Source organism: Armigeres subalbatus, chromosome 3 (genome assembly GCF_024139115.2).
Source record: "Armigeres subalbatus isolate Guangzhou_Male chromosome 3, GZ_Asu_2, whole genome shotgun sequence".
NCBI lineage: Eukaryota > Metazoa > Arthropoda > Insecta > Diptera > Culicidae > Armigeres > Armigeres subalbatus.
The window spans coordinates 42,069,553-42,081,613 of record NC_085141.1 but is presented as its reverse complement, the minus strand read 5'-3'; the positions used below and the strand labels follow the sequence as shown (position 1 = coordinate 42,081,613).

At 40.7% G+C, this 12,061-nt stretch overlaps 1 protein-coding gene across 6 annotated transcripts in view; it reads right to left on the bottom strand.

Annotated features, from left to right (window-relative positions):
• LOC134227546 (zinc finger protein sens-like) overlaps positions 1-12,061 on the bottom strand; it is a 555,365-nt gene that overhangs the window by 38,797 nt on the left and 504,507 nt on the right. The window contains exons 1-2 of one of the 6 annotated variants that reach the window (XM_062709114.1): positions 5,951-6,073; positions 5,747-5,885 (exon numbers count right to left, since the gene is read on the bottom strand). The exons of the other annotated variants lie outside the window; for them this stretch is intronic. The gene's annotated coding sequence lies outside the window, so the exon portion shown is untranslated. Of the gene's footprint in view, positions 1-5,746; positions 5,886-5,950; positions 6,074-12,061 lie in introns of those variants that run through there. 6 annotated transcript variants of the gene reach the window in all.

Below are 12,061 nucleotides of genomic sequence, written 5' to 3'. Positions count from 1 at the left end.
AATTAGCATCAGGAAAGGTTTTGTTTGTGATATTTATTGAGGGCTAGGCAAAAATACAAAGTTTCTGTTTGATCTATAACAGTGGTTCTCAACCTTTTTCTTGACAGGTACCCCTTCGAAATTTTGCATAAATTGAGGTACTCCCTCTCGAAAGTAGGCTCCCAAGCCTTTTGAAGGAAAAAGCTTTTGAAAGGAGGTTTCCGAGCCTCTGAGAAAAAAATTCTGAATATCTTAAAAGTAGGCTTCCGCACCTCTTTATAAAAACTTTCTGAGCCTCTTGTAGAGAGGCTTTCAAGCCTCTTGAATGGCGGCTTTTGAGTCACTTAAAAGAAGGCTTCCTTTGAATCTTGAAAGGACGCTTCTGAGCCTCTTGAAAGTGTGCTTTAAACGTCTTGAAAGAAGAATTCCGAGCTTCTTGGAGAGAGGCTTCCAAGCATCTTGAAAGAAAGCTTTCGAGCCAGGTAAAAGTAGGTTATTGAGCTTCTTGAAAGTAGGATTCTAAGCCTTTTGAAAGGAGGCTTACGAGCTTCTAAAAAGAAGTTTTTTGAGCCTCTTGAAAGTAGACTTTCAAGCATCTTAAAAGTTGGCTTATGAGCCATTTGAAAGAAGCTTTCCGAGCCTTTTGAAAAGAACCTTCCGAGCCTTTTGAAAGGAGCCTTCCGAGCTTTATAAAAGAAGGCTTTCAACCCACTTAGAAAAAGGCTTAAAACAAGACTTCCGAGCCTCTCGAAAAGAGGATTGCAGGCCTTTCGAAAGGAGGATTCCAAACTTCTTGAAAGGAGATTCCAAACTTCTTGAAAGGAAGCTTCCAAGCCTCTTGAATGGAGGCTTCCAAGCCCATTGAAAGGAGGCGTCCAAGCCTCTTGAAAGGAGGCGTCCAAGCCTCTTGAAAGGAGGCGTCCAAGCCTCTTGAAAGGAGGCTACCAAGCCTTTTGAAAGGAGGCTACCAAGCCTCTTGAAAGGAGGCTACCAAGCCGATTGAAAGGAGGCTACCAAGCCGATTGAAAGGAGGCTACCGAGCCTCTTGAAAGGAGGCTACCGAGCTTTATAAAAGAAGCCTTCCAACCCACTTAAAAAAGGCTTAAAACAAGACTTCCGAGCCTCTCGAAAAGAGGATTGCAGGCCTCTCGAAAGAAGGTTTCCAAACTTCTTGAAAGAAGGTTTCCAAACTTCTAGAAAGGAGGCTTCCAAGCCTCTTGAATGGAGGCTTCCAAGCCCATTTAAAGGAGGCGTCCAGGCCTCTTGAATGGAAGCTACCAAGCCTCTTGAAAGGAGGCTACCAAGCCTATTGGAAGGAGGCTATCAAGCCTCTTGAAAGGAGGCTACCGAGCCTCTTGAAAGGAGACTACCGAGCCTCTTGAAAGGAGGCTACCGAGCCTTTTGAAAGGAGGCTTCCAAGCCTCTTGAAAGGAGGCTACCGAGCCTCTTGAAAGTAGGCTACCGAGCCTCTTGAAAGGAGGCTACCAAGCCTCTTGAAAGGAGGCTACCAAGCCTCTTAAAAGGAGGCTACCGAGCCTCTTGAAAGGAGGCTTCCAAGCCTCTTGAAAGGAGGCTACCGCGCCTCTTGAAAGTAGGCTACCGAGCCTCTTGAAAGGAGGCTACCAAGCCTCTTGAAAGGAGGCTACCAAGCCTCTTAAAAGGAGGCTACCGAGCCTCTTGAAAGGAGGCTACCGAGCCTCCTGAAAGGAGGCTACCGAGCCTCTTGAAAGGAGGCTACCGAGCCTCTTGAAAGGAGGCTACCGAGCCTCTTGAAAGAAGGCTACCGAGCCTCTTGAAAGGAGGCTACCGAGCCTCTTGAAAGGAGGCTACCGAGCCTCTTGAAAAAGGCTTCCATGCCTCTTGAAAGGAGGCTTCCTGAGCCTCTTGAAAGGAGGCTACTGAGCCTCTTGAAAGGAGGCTACTGAGCCTCTTGAAAGGAGGCTACTGAGCCTCTTGAAAGGAGGCTACTGAGCCTCTTGAAAGGAGGCTACCAAGCCTCTTGAAAGGAGGCTGCAAGCCTCTTGAAAGGAGGCTACCAAGCCTCTTGTATGGAGGCTACCAAGCCTCTTGAAAGGAGGCTACCAAGCCTCTTGAAAGGAGGCTACCAAGCCTCTTGAAAGGAGGCTGCAAGCCTCTTGAAAGGAGGCTACCAAGCCTCTTGAAAGGAGGCTACCAAGCCTCTTGAAAGGAGGCTACCAAGCCCCTTGAAAAGGGCCTACCAAGCCTCTTGAAAGGAGGCTACCAAGCCTCTTGAAAGGAGGCTACCAAGCCTCTTGAAAAGAGGCTACCAAGCGTCTTGAAAGGAGGCTACCAAGCCTCTTGAAAGGAGGCTACCAAGCCTCTTGAAAGGCGGCTACCAAGCCTCTTGAAAGGAGGCTACCAAGCCTCTTGAAAGGAGGCTACCAAGCATCTTGAAAGGAGGCTACCAAGCCTCTTGAAAGTCGGCTACCAAGCCTCTTGAAAGGAGGCTACCAAGCCTCTTGAAAGGAGGCTACCAAGCCTCTTGAAAGGAGGCTACCGAGCCTCTTGAAAGGAGGCGTCCAAGCCTCTTGAAAGGAGGCATGCAAGCCTCTTGAAAGGAGGCGTTCAAGCCTCTTGAAAGGAAGCGTCCAAGCCTCTTGAAAGGAGGCGTCCAAGCCTCTTGAAAGGAGGCGTCCAAGCCTCTTGAAAGGAGGCGTCCAAGCCTCTTGAAAGGAGGCGTCCAAGCCTCTTGAATGGAGGCGTCCAAGCCTCTTGAAAGGAGGCGTCCAAGCCTCTTGAAAGGAGGCGTCCAAGCCTCTTGAAAGGAGGCGTCCAAGCCTCTTGAAAGGAGGCGTCCAAGCCTCTTGAAAGGAGGCGTCCAAGCCTCTTGAATGGAGGCGTCCAAGCCTCTTGAAAGGAGGCGTCCAAGCCTCTTGAAAGGAGGCGTCCAAGCCTCTTGAAAGGAGGCGTCCAAGCCTCTTGAAAGGAGGCGTCCAAGCCTCTTGAAAAAAGACTACCAAGCCTCTTGTAAGGAGGCTACCAAGCCTCTTGAAAGGAGGCTACCAAGCCTCTTGAAAGGAGGCTACCAAGCCTCTTGAAAGGAGGCTACCAAGCCTCTTGAAAGGAGGCTACCAAGCCTCTTGAAAGGAGGCTACCAAGCCTCTTGAAAGGAGGCTACCAAGCCTCTTGAAAGGAGGCTACCAAGCCTCTTGAAAGGAGGCTACCAAGTCTCTTCCCTCTTCCAAGCCTCTTGAAAGAAGGCTTCCAAAACTTTTGAAAAAAGGCTTCTGAACATTTTGAAAGAAGGCCTTCAAGCTGCTTGGGAGAAGGCTTCCGAGAAGCGTAGAAGGAAGCTTGTAATCCTCTTTCAACGAAGCAACCGGGGTTTCCAGATAGCCTTGTGTGCAAAGGCGTTGGATTGTTAATCTGGAGATGGCGAGTTCGATTCTTGGTCCGGTTTAGGGTGTTTTTGAGTGCGAAACATTCTGATTTGAAGGAACAACTGGACTCAATTAAATTAACAAAATCCAACTCTGGAGTGAGTTGTAGATGATCGAAATGGCTATTGAACTAAATCTGATCAAGAAAAACCCAACTCTGGAGTGGGGTGATTGGTGGCCGAAACTGTCGTTGATCCTGGTGGTGGTTTGGAGGCACTTCTGTCAAGTCGATGGTCGGGATTACCATCAGAAGCAGGAGGGTCAAGAAAAAAAATTCAACAGTGGAATAGACAGATATTCATCTTCTTCAATTTAATTGCCTTACTAACAATTTTATTGAAGCTTAGCTTAGCTTAGCTTGATTGACAGTACCCATCGTAGTTGCTAGTCGTGATTGGCCGAGAAACAACAAATAATGCACAGCTCATCAATTGAATAGTTTTCTCGGAACTAGAAAGCTATTCTCGCTGTACATGCTTCGGAGTGTCTTTAATTCAAGACCAATAACGATGCCGGCCACGTCCTCACAGTCAATTAGGATAAGGGGAGGAAAATTAGTTCGACACTCATTGCTACAAGAGACCGAGGAATCCTCTGCATCTCCATGAGCACTCTGGAAAGGAATAGTATGTTAGTTGGGAAGGAAATATATTGGAAATCGCCTTGGTAAGCGACTAATTATTTCTGTGCTGTCCGAAACAAGAGAAAACACGCACTGAACTGATCTACTAACAATTTTGATGAAGCAAATATTTAGTTGCCGACATCCTTCGATTAATTTCTATTCAGAAAAAGAACCTTAGGTGAGTGCAAACGTTTGGAATTCGCATCCTCGTTTTAATTTTTGTAGTTGGAATCGGTCCACATGGAGTTTCTCTGAATAAAACAGGCAACATTATCTCAAATCTACACAATATTCATATTACTACTTCTCGGAATCAATCTCTAGAGTATAAGGGCTCTACGGATCTTAAACAACAGGTTGATTATAGATGTAGATCTTGAATAAATCCAATGGGAACAAACTTCAGACTCAGTTGCAGACGTAACATATTTTCTTCGTCACTGTATCCACATACTCTGGTTGAGTTCTCGAAGCTCACTAGAAAAAGCGGCCATTTCTCTAGTTCCCCGAAGAACAATGGAAGTTCCTTATTTATTACTTGACGTGCTGAAATTTGACTTTGGCTTAGAAAGGGTACAGCAAAGAAACTGCCACTATTCGGCTGGAAAGCTGTTGCCTGATGATTAAGTTCAGTAAATCCACCTTCCCTTCCATCGAACAAGGAATGTCGCTGTAGATTTCTGCTTCTCTCCTCCAAATGTCTTTTCTCTAGCGCTTGTTTTTCTTCTAACAGTCTCATCTCTCGCGCAAACATTTCACCGCTCTGTCCGACGTCGTGCATAGTAGCCGATGGCCGTGGATTCACTGTTGAACTTGCTGTCGGTCCAGTCCCTTGCGTCCATTGTAACGGTTCATTACCGAAGACCTTTGTGGTAGCTACACTTTCAACCAGCCCTTGTTGATTATCAGTACAATTCGACTCTTTAAGCTGCAACTGCGGAACTTGACTGGCAGTCGAGCTTCCCGTCTTTCCACCGCTTAGCACCATGTGGGTAGCCTGATGACCAGTAAAACTCGCTGCTGATCCACTACCGCCTGTATTTGATATCTGTTGTCGCTGTTCCAACTGCTGTAACATGCGTCGCTCACTATCCTTTAGCTCCCGATCATATTTCTTCTGTTGCTCTTTAAGCTCCCTTGCGTGTTGCTCATCCTTCTCCTTCAGCATCTTCTCAAATTGCTTCTGCATTGCCGCTAACTGCTTCTGTACACACTCTTCCAAGAAGGGATCCGATAGTTTACCGCTACCAGATTTTGGTATCGCTCCAGCATTAGGCGTAGACGTGCCGGTGGGCGGTTGATTCGCTGCCTTGAGACATTTCTTGCAGCTCCACTCCTGATCCTGGACACTTGAATCTACCCCAACACACTCGAAATGATACCACTGTTCGCACAGGTCGCATGCCACCATACGACTGTTATCCGGACCTTGACATACTTCGCAACTTATTCCTCGCGGTGGATTATCCGCCTGAGAAGTGCCTCGTTTTTGACCTTCACCTTTTTTCGACATACCGATTATTGAACAAGCCCCTGATCTTAAACGGATTTTATAAAATGTTGCGCCAGCCAGAAAGATTATTTTCCGATTTAATAACACTCTTTATTGGTTTCCGTTTGAGGGTTATAAAATCCCTTTGAAAGAGAAATTGATAGGATTTGTTGACTATTATTTCTATTTATGTGTGTATGTGTTTGTGTGATTTGGTGGGATACATAAAATAATTCTGTCTTGACTTACGTTTAGTGTTCTTCTGCTAAAAGTCTTTCGCCCAGCAACCGTAATGCACAATTCTAGATCGTGGTTTGAACTCAAACTTCGGTATGTGTAAAGTAGTAGGATATTATTCACACTTGGCTCTCGTTTCGATAGTTTTAAGCTAATTTTAAGTATAATAACATCTAGTTTTTAAGATAGTTTATAAATATTCCTAATGTTTCTCACCTATACTCTGCAGTATCACTAGCAATTATCTGTGCTTTGTTATTATTACCGTATTTACCTACCATTCTGCTTACACCTCATACATATTCAGTCTGCTGCTACTCTCAGGCTGCTACCAATCGAGAAATAGGTAACAGGGCTGGTACTGATTGATGCAAAATTAGAGTTTTTAAAAATGCGAGGTGCGTTGCAACCCGTAGTGTTGTAATACATGGTATTTCTCATTTCTCACTTCTCATTGTGGAAAGTGCGAAGTGGGAAATGAGGAAATCCATGAGAGAAGTGAAACGTCTAACTTCACACTTTTCAAAGTGAGAAGTGCGAAATTAGGAGTAAGAATGAGCACTCATCACTGCTCATTGCTCACTTATCGTTGTGAAAAGTGTGAAGTGCGAAGCAATAAGTGAGAAAAAAACTCTTTTCATTTCTCTCTTCTCTTTTCTCATTTCTCACTTTGCAATTGTCACTTTTGACAATGGGGAGGGAGAAGTGAAATGTGAGACGTCACTGTATGAAGTGGATAACGAGAAGTAAGAAGCAAAAAGAAAAGATTGGGATGTGTGGAAACTGAAAGAATAAAAGGGAGAAATGAGAAGTTCCAAAAATTACCAAAAATAAAATATGGCAAATTTTTATCATCATTCCCAGTACACTTGAACAGCGTCATGGATATGAAACGACATACTTCAAAGGTCAGTACAAAGTGCACAATACTTTTTAATTTATGGGATTACGTTATGAAAAATTAGAAATTCAGCCCGATTTAAAATACAATCCGGCAGAAATCTCCGAGAGTCCGAGCTGTAAAGTGTAAACCAGTCTGTAAATTGGCCAGGATTTTGTTATACTTTTCGCGACGAAATTGCATGAGTAAGTACCGCTTTTTTGGGAGCAAATGGGAACAAAATTAATGGACAAGATTCCCGAGGTGTAAGGCTTCTTTTAGCGTCATTTAAATCAGTTTCGATTAAGAAAGTCTGTGAAATGTTTAGATTTAGCATTTGTTCTCATGCGCCAACCATATTTATGGAAATAATCAAAATTACATTTTATTAAGGTGAAGGTGGGTTGAGTACCAAAACAAAGCTTTGATAGTATTGGTACAGTAAAAACTTTCATATACTGTAGTAGTATTGGTGTCGTATTTATAAAAACAAAGAATATTAGTATGGTGGTTCAAAAACGACCCAGCACCATCACGCTCACTCGATTCCGTCCCATGCTCCGAGTGTCCTAAAAAAACCGATTTGAACAAAAACTGGTTGAGCACAAGCCGGTTCAAGTTTGTATGAAAACTAGTATGGGAAACAAAACCTTTCATTATCAATTTCCCGCCTTATCGTCCGCGACGTTTTGAAATCGTCGCAAAACAAATTGACGCCAAAATCGTCGCCAGCAGAAATGGCCATAAGATCTGTCAAATCAACTGTGAACAAAATTTGATATATTCAATAATCACATTATTTCCCAAAATTGACCCCTGTTTTTAATGGAGATTGACATTATTTTCTAATAAAACTAACATAATTTTAGTATAAAGATGTTGGCGACGATTTTGATAGTACCTAAAAAAATGGTCGGCGCGTTTTGTTACCAAGGAAACAGACAATATTACACTGATTACGGCGCTTTCCCTTCAAACGCTGGCGAAAAGAGAACCCACATTGCTGAAAGCAACATATCAGAGACTTCAGTGAACGAAAACCGCACCGCAGGAAAGATCCATTGATTACATAACACAAATATAGCATTTTATACTCACCCTTATGTCACACTTTTGTATGAAGTATCTGCCCCTGGTGCGATAGATATCAGACAAATTCTGGGTATTTTGTTGAATTGCACATTTCACTGATGCCTTCTGAGAAGCCATGCGAAAGAATCGCAACATCGATTAAAATCGACTCCGAACTATTGAAACGACCATTTAATATGGATTGTCTATGGAGTTGAAGCTCTTAAATATTTCATCCCGTCATATGGTCTCCCCCGTCGCCATCGCCCAATGACGGAGTGCCAGAATCAGAATAATGTTAAATTCAACCTCGCCATATCAACTGTCATACAAACCTGAAACGACCTGCGCACGGTAAGCCTATTCAAACCATCGAAATTAATTTATTGGCTTTTTTCGGTGATAATTATACTACTCAGAGCGAAAGGGAGTAGATGAAAGTATGTAATGAAGATACAGATTCGATTGACACCGCAAGCGAGCGGAAAGTGTGAAATGAATAGAAACTGAAGATTAGCAGAGGGCCATATGAGAGAACAAGCATTGTTGAAATCGCTGTTATTCTGCCTAACGTCCACCGGGAAAAAACCGAGGGGGGAGAGACATAATTGTTTTTAAATATTTGTATCGGCCTTATATTCATGACAAACGGATTTGGCACAGGAGATCTATAATCCCTCCCTACTGCTATATTCGCATTTGTCTTTTGACTATTATATACTTAAAACTATTTTTTATTAGCCTTCTAAATGCCCAAAATGATCAATAAAAAAATCCTTAATGCAAGTCTAAGGCTAGATTAAAATAAAATTACAAACTTCCCCAATGTTTTTTTAAATATTGAAAGATGCGTAATTTTCTGTTTCTTTTCATGTTTTTGTCCGCGTCCTTTTGAAGGGTGAAATATTTGTAGTTTAGCATTTTTCCACGACTAACTTCACACAATAGAAGTTATGATGGTAAATGTTTCACTCTAAAATATTTCTAATTTCTTTTACGGAAAATGACATTATGGCAATTAAGCCCATACATTTTAAAATTTCCATAGCTCTTGAATTTTATTAGAAGGTTATTATTTGACATGTCCCGTTTTGCATGCGCGTTTGTCCCACTTTTTCACCGCAATGGTCTGGTCAGAAAACTCCAGTATATCTGAGACTTTTAAGCAGAGATTATCTTTGCATCTGATGGAGAATAGTTCTACCCTAGAGACAAAATTTGGTTGTGCATTCTTATTTTACCTCAAATTGAGATAAAATAGGGGTTGCTGATTGACACTAGCTTTCCGGTTACTATCAATGTGGTTGAATAGCCGTGAATATCTCCTTATTTTCATATCATATCCCGCTCCTTTTCTACTTTCCTTACGTTAAAGAAATTATGACGCGGGCTCTTAATCCAAAATTTGAATGAAAAATCGCTCACTTTAAGTGATTGATTGTTTATCCTCACAAAGGATGGACAATTAAAAAAAGGAAGAGAATGGTAATACTGTTGTATAGAAGTTGCACAGGTCATATCACTTTCCATGGTGAATCCCGATCTATGTTACTGATAACCCCACCCAACTAACACAACTTCCTTCCCGTGGTAATTGTGGAGATGCAGAGGTATAACCACATAACATTCCTTCCCTTTCCCAACTGACTATAAGGACTTGGCCGACGCCGTTATTGATCAAAATTTGCGAGCTGCTGAAACGTGCACTTCAAGAATAGGTGGTAAGTCCCAACCACTAGGGCAGTGAGCTAATTACCATCGTAGTTTGTACTACTTGGTTTTCAAATCTAATTTAAACGCTAGCCTAGCCACTGACTCTAACTAAGTTGTATGTAACATATATTTTAGAGTTCCTGCTTTCCATTGCACATTATTAGCGCAATGAACAAATCATGGTTTATTAGGAATCAGTAATCAAAAATACCCTTCCAGTTTTATATATTTGTCCTATGAAAATCTGTTTTCGTCCATGAAAGCTTTCATTCGTCCATTCCTATATTCGCTGGTTTGACGTGAAATAAACGTGGTAGTATTAGTATGCGATTTCAACAAATACACCAATTTTTTTTTATGTGGTATATATGCACCGTGTTAAATCAAACATAAATGACAAGAATATTGGCCTGTTCGAAATATGTTTTGTGTTCATTGTAGAACATAGATTGGAAAATGTGTATGGAAGATGTTCTCGGTTAGACAAGAAATTCCAGAAATAGAGGTCTTCAGATCTACACGCGTAATCAAAGACATTTGGCCAATTTTTAGATATGTTATGTATCCATTGTGGTTCATACAATATAATATGTGTATGGAAGATGTTCGCGGTTATTCAAGAAATCTCTGAAGTGAAGGCCTTCAGATTTACACGCGTAACTAATGATCAACAGGCCTGTTTTGAATATGTAATGTACCTATTGTGGTACATTTAATAGAATATGCGTATTGCGTATGGCAGATGTTCGCGGTTATCCAATCGTAACCAATGATCTACAGGCCTGTTTTGAATATGCCATGTGCCCATTGTGCTACATATAAGATAATATGCTTATGGAAGATATAAGTGGTTATCCAAGAAATTCCTGTGAAGTGAAGGCCCTCAGATCTACACGCGTAACCAATGATCAACAAGCCTGTTAAGTGCCCATATGTTCAATAGACTATGTGTATAGAATCTAACAATCTAACAGTTTTCATGTCATAAAAGCCACTTTGTGTACTAAATTTTGTTTTCCAATTTAAGAGACCATCTTTTGAAAAGGGTCGATCTTTTTTTTACCGATTTTTTCAAATGGATATAATCGAAAAACGACGCATCCTACAAAAAAGTGTTGTATGGGTGACTATCGCAAAATCGGTCAAACTTTCTAATAAAATATTGGAAGCAATTAAAATTGAGCCCTACACTGAAAAAAAGATCAGCATAAAAAATGAAAAGTTGATTTGCAAAAAAACGCCCCTTTTGATTTGAACGAAATTTTGTCTCAAGATAGGTAATTTTGTTTCCTACCAACCGTCCATACATCGCAAGCTGGAAACTTTTAAGGGAAAAAAGTTTTTCTAACAAAAACTTTTTCTTGTCGAAATTATTTTCAGTGTATTTTCATACGAAACTAAACCAATGAATGCCATAATCATCTCAGAACCCCAAACAACTCAATTTTTATGATATTTTGCCTTATTTAGTAACTAAATGTTAAAAAAACATTGTACTCTGCTTGAACGTACAGCAATACCTAATATATGTGTGTACGTATATGTTAAATCCACTGATACCCCTTATAGACACTGAAAAAAATCAATTCCGACAAGAAAAAGTTTTTGTTAGAAAAACTTTTTTTCCTTAAAAGTATCCAGCTTGCGATGTATGGACGATTGGTAGGGAACATAATCACCTATCTTGAGACAAAATTTCGTCCAAATCAAAAAGGGCGTTCTGTTTTCAAATTGACTTTTAATTTTCAAAACTGTTTCAAAACACTGAAGGGCTCAATTTAGAATTTTTTGAATATTTGTATTAAAATTTATATTTTGGCTTCGTGCATTTTTATTACATTTTATAATACAGCAAAAAAAAATAATTTTTACTAGATGGATTGGTTTGCAATTTTTTTCTAGGATATAAAAAAAATCTTAGATAACTGGACAATAATAACATCAATAATAACAGTCAATTTCGGAAGTTTCAACAAGTTTGTTTTCGGTTCCAGTTAAAAAGAAATGGCAAGTACAATTCCATTTAGACCGCATAAAAAAGTTGTGACTGCACTACCATTCAGTAAAATCCCTCAGTCTGTCAAACGACTAACACAAGAGCTGCACATATACGTGGGTAGTGTTGCCGTCAAATTTATACTATGACTCTTCTTACCCTTTTGCAATGGTTCGGAATAGTAAAAAAAATTGTATACAAGACAAGTTTGGATGAAAAAAATGTATTAGTAAGACGTTACTGTTATTATGCTAGCGAAAATTAAATTAACTTAACAAATTAAATTAAATTAACAAACGAATTTTATTGACTGTATGATGTATAATCAGATGTGCTACATAGGATTATTTCAGTTTAAATCGTCAGTTTGACAACGCTCTTCAACCGTAAACAAGGCGACAAGGAAAAAAAATATTCAAAAAATTTAAATTTTGATAAAATAAATTATTTGTGGAAAAGTGTAGTACAAGTGAGTGAAATTCGGGATTTCGACGGAGCTGTTGCGTGCCTTTACTAGCAGAAGAAGCTGTTGGATTTCCTTCGTCGCACGAATAAGGTAGGAAATTAGTGCTGTCCAATGAGCAGCTCGAAGTAGCTCGAAGTTGTTCCCGTCCTGCTCGTTCTTTTTTGTCAACAAATGGGCATGAGCAGGACAGGGAGAAACGAG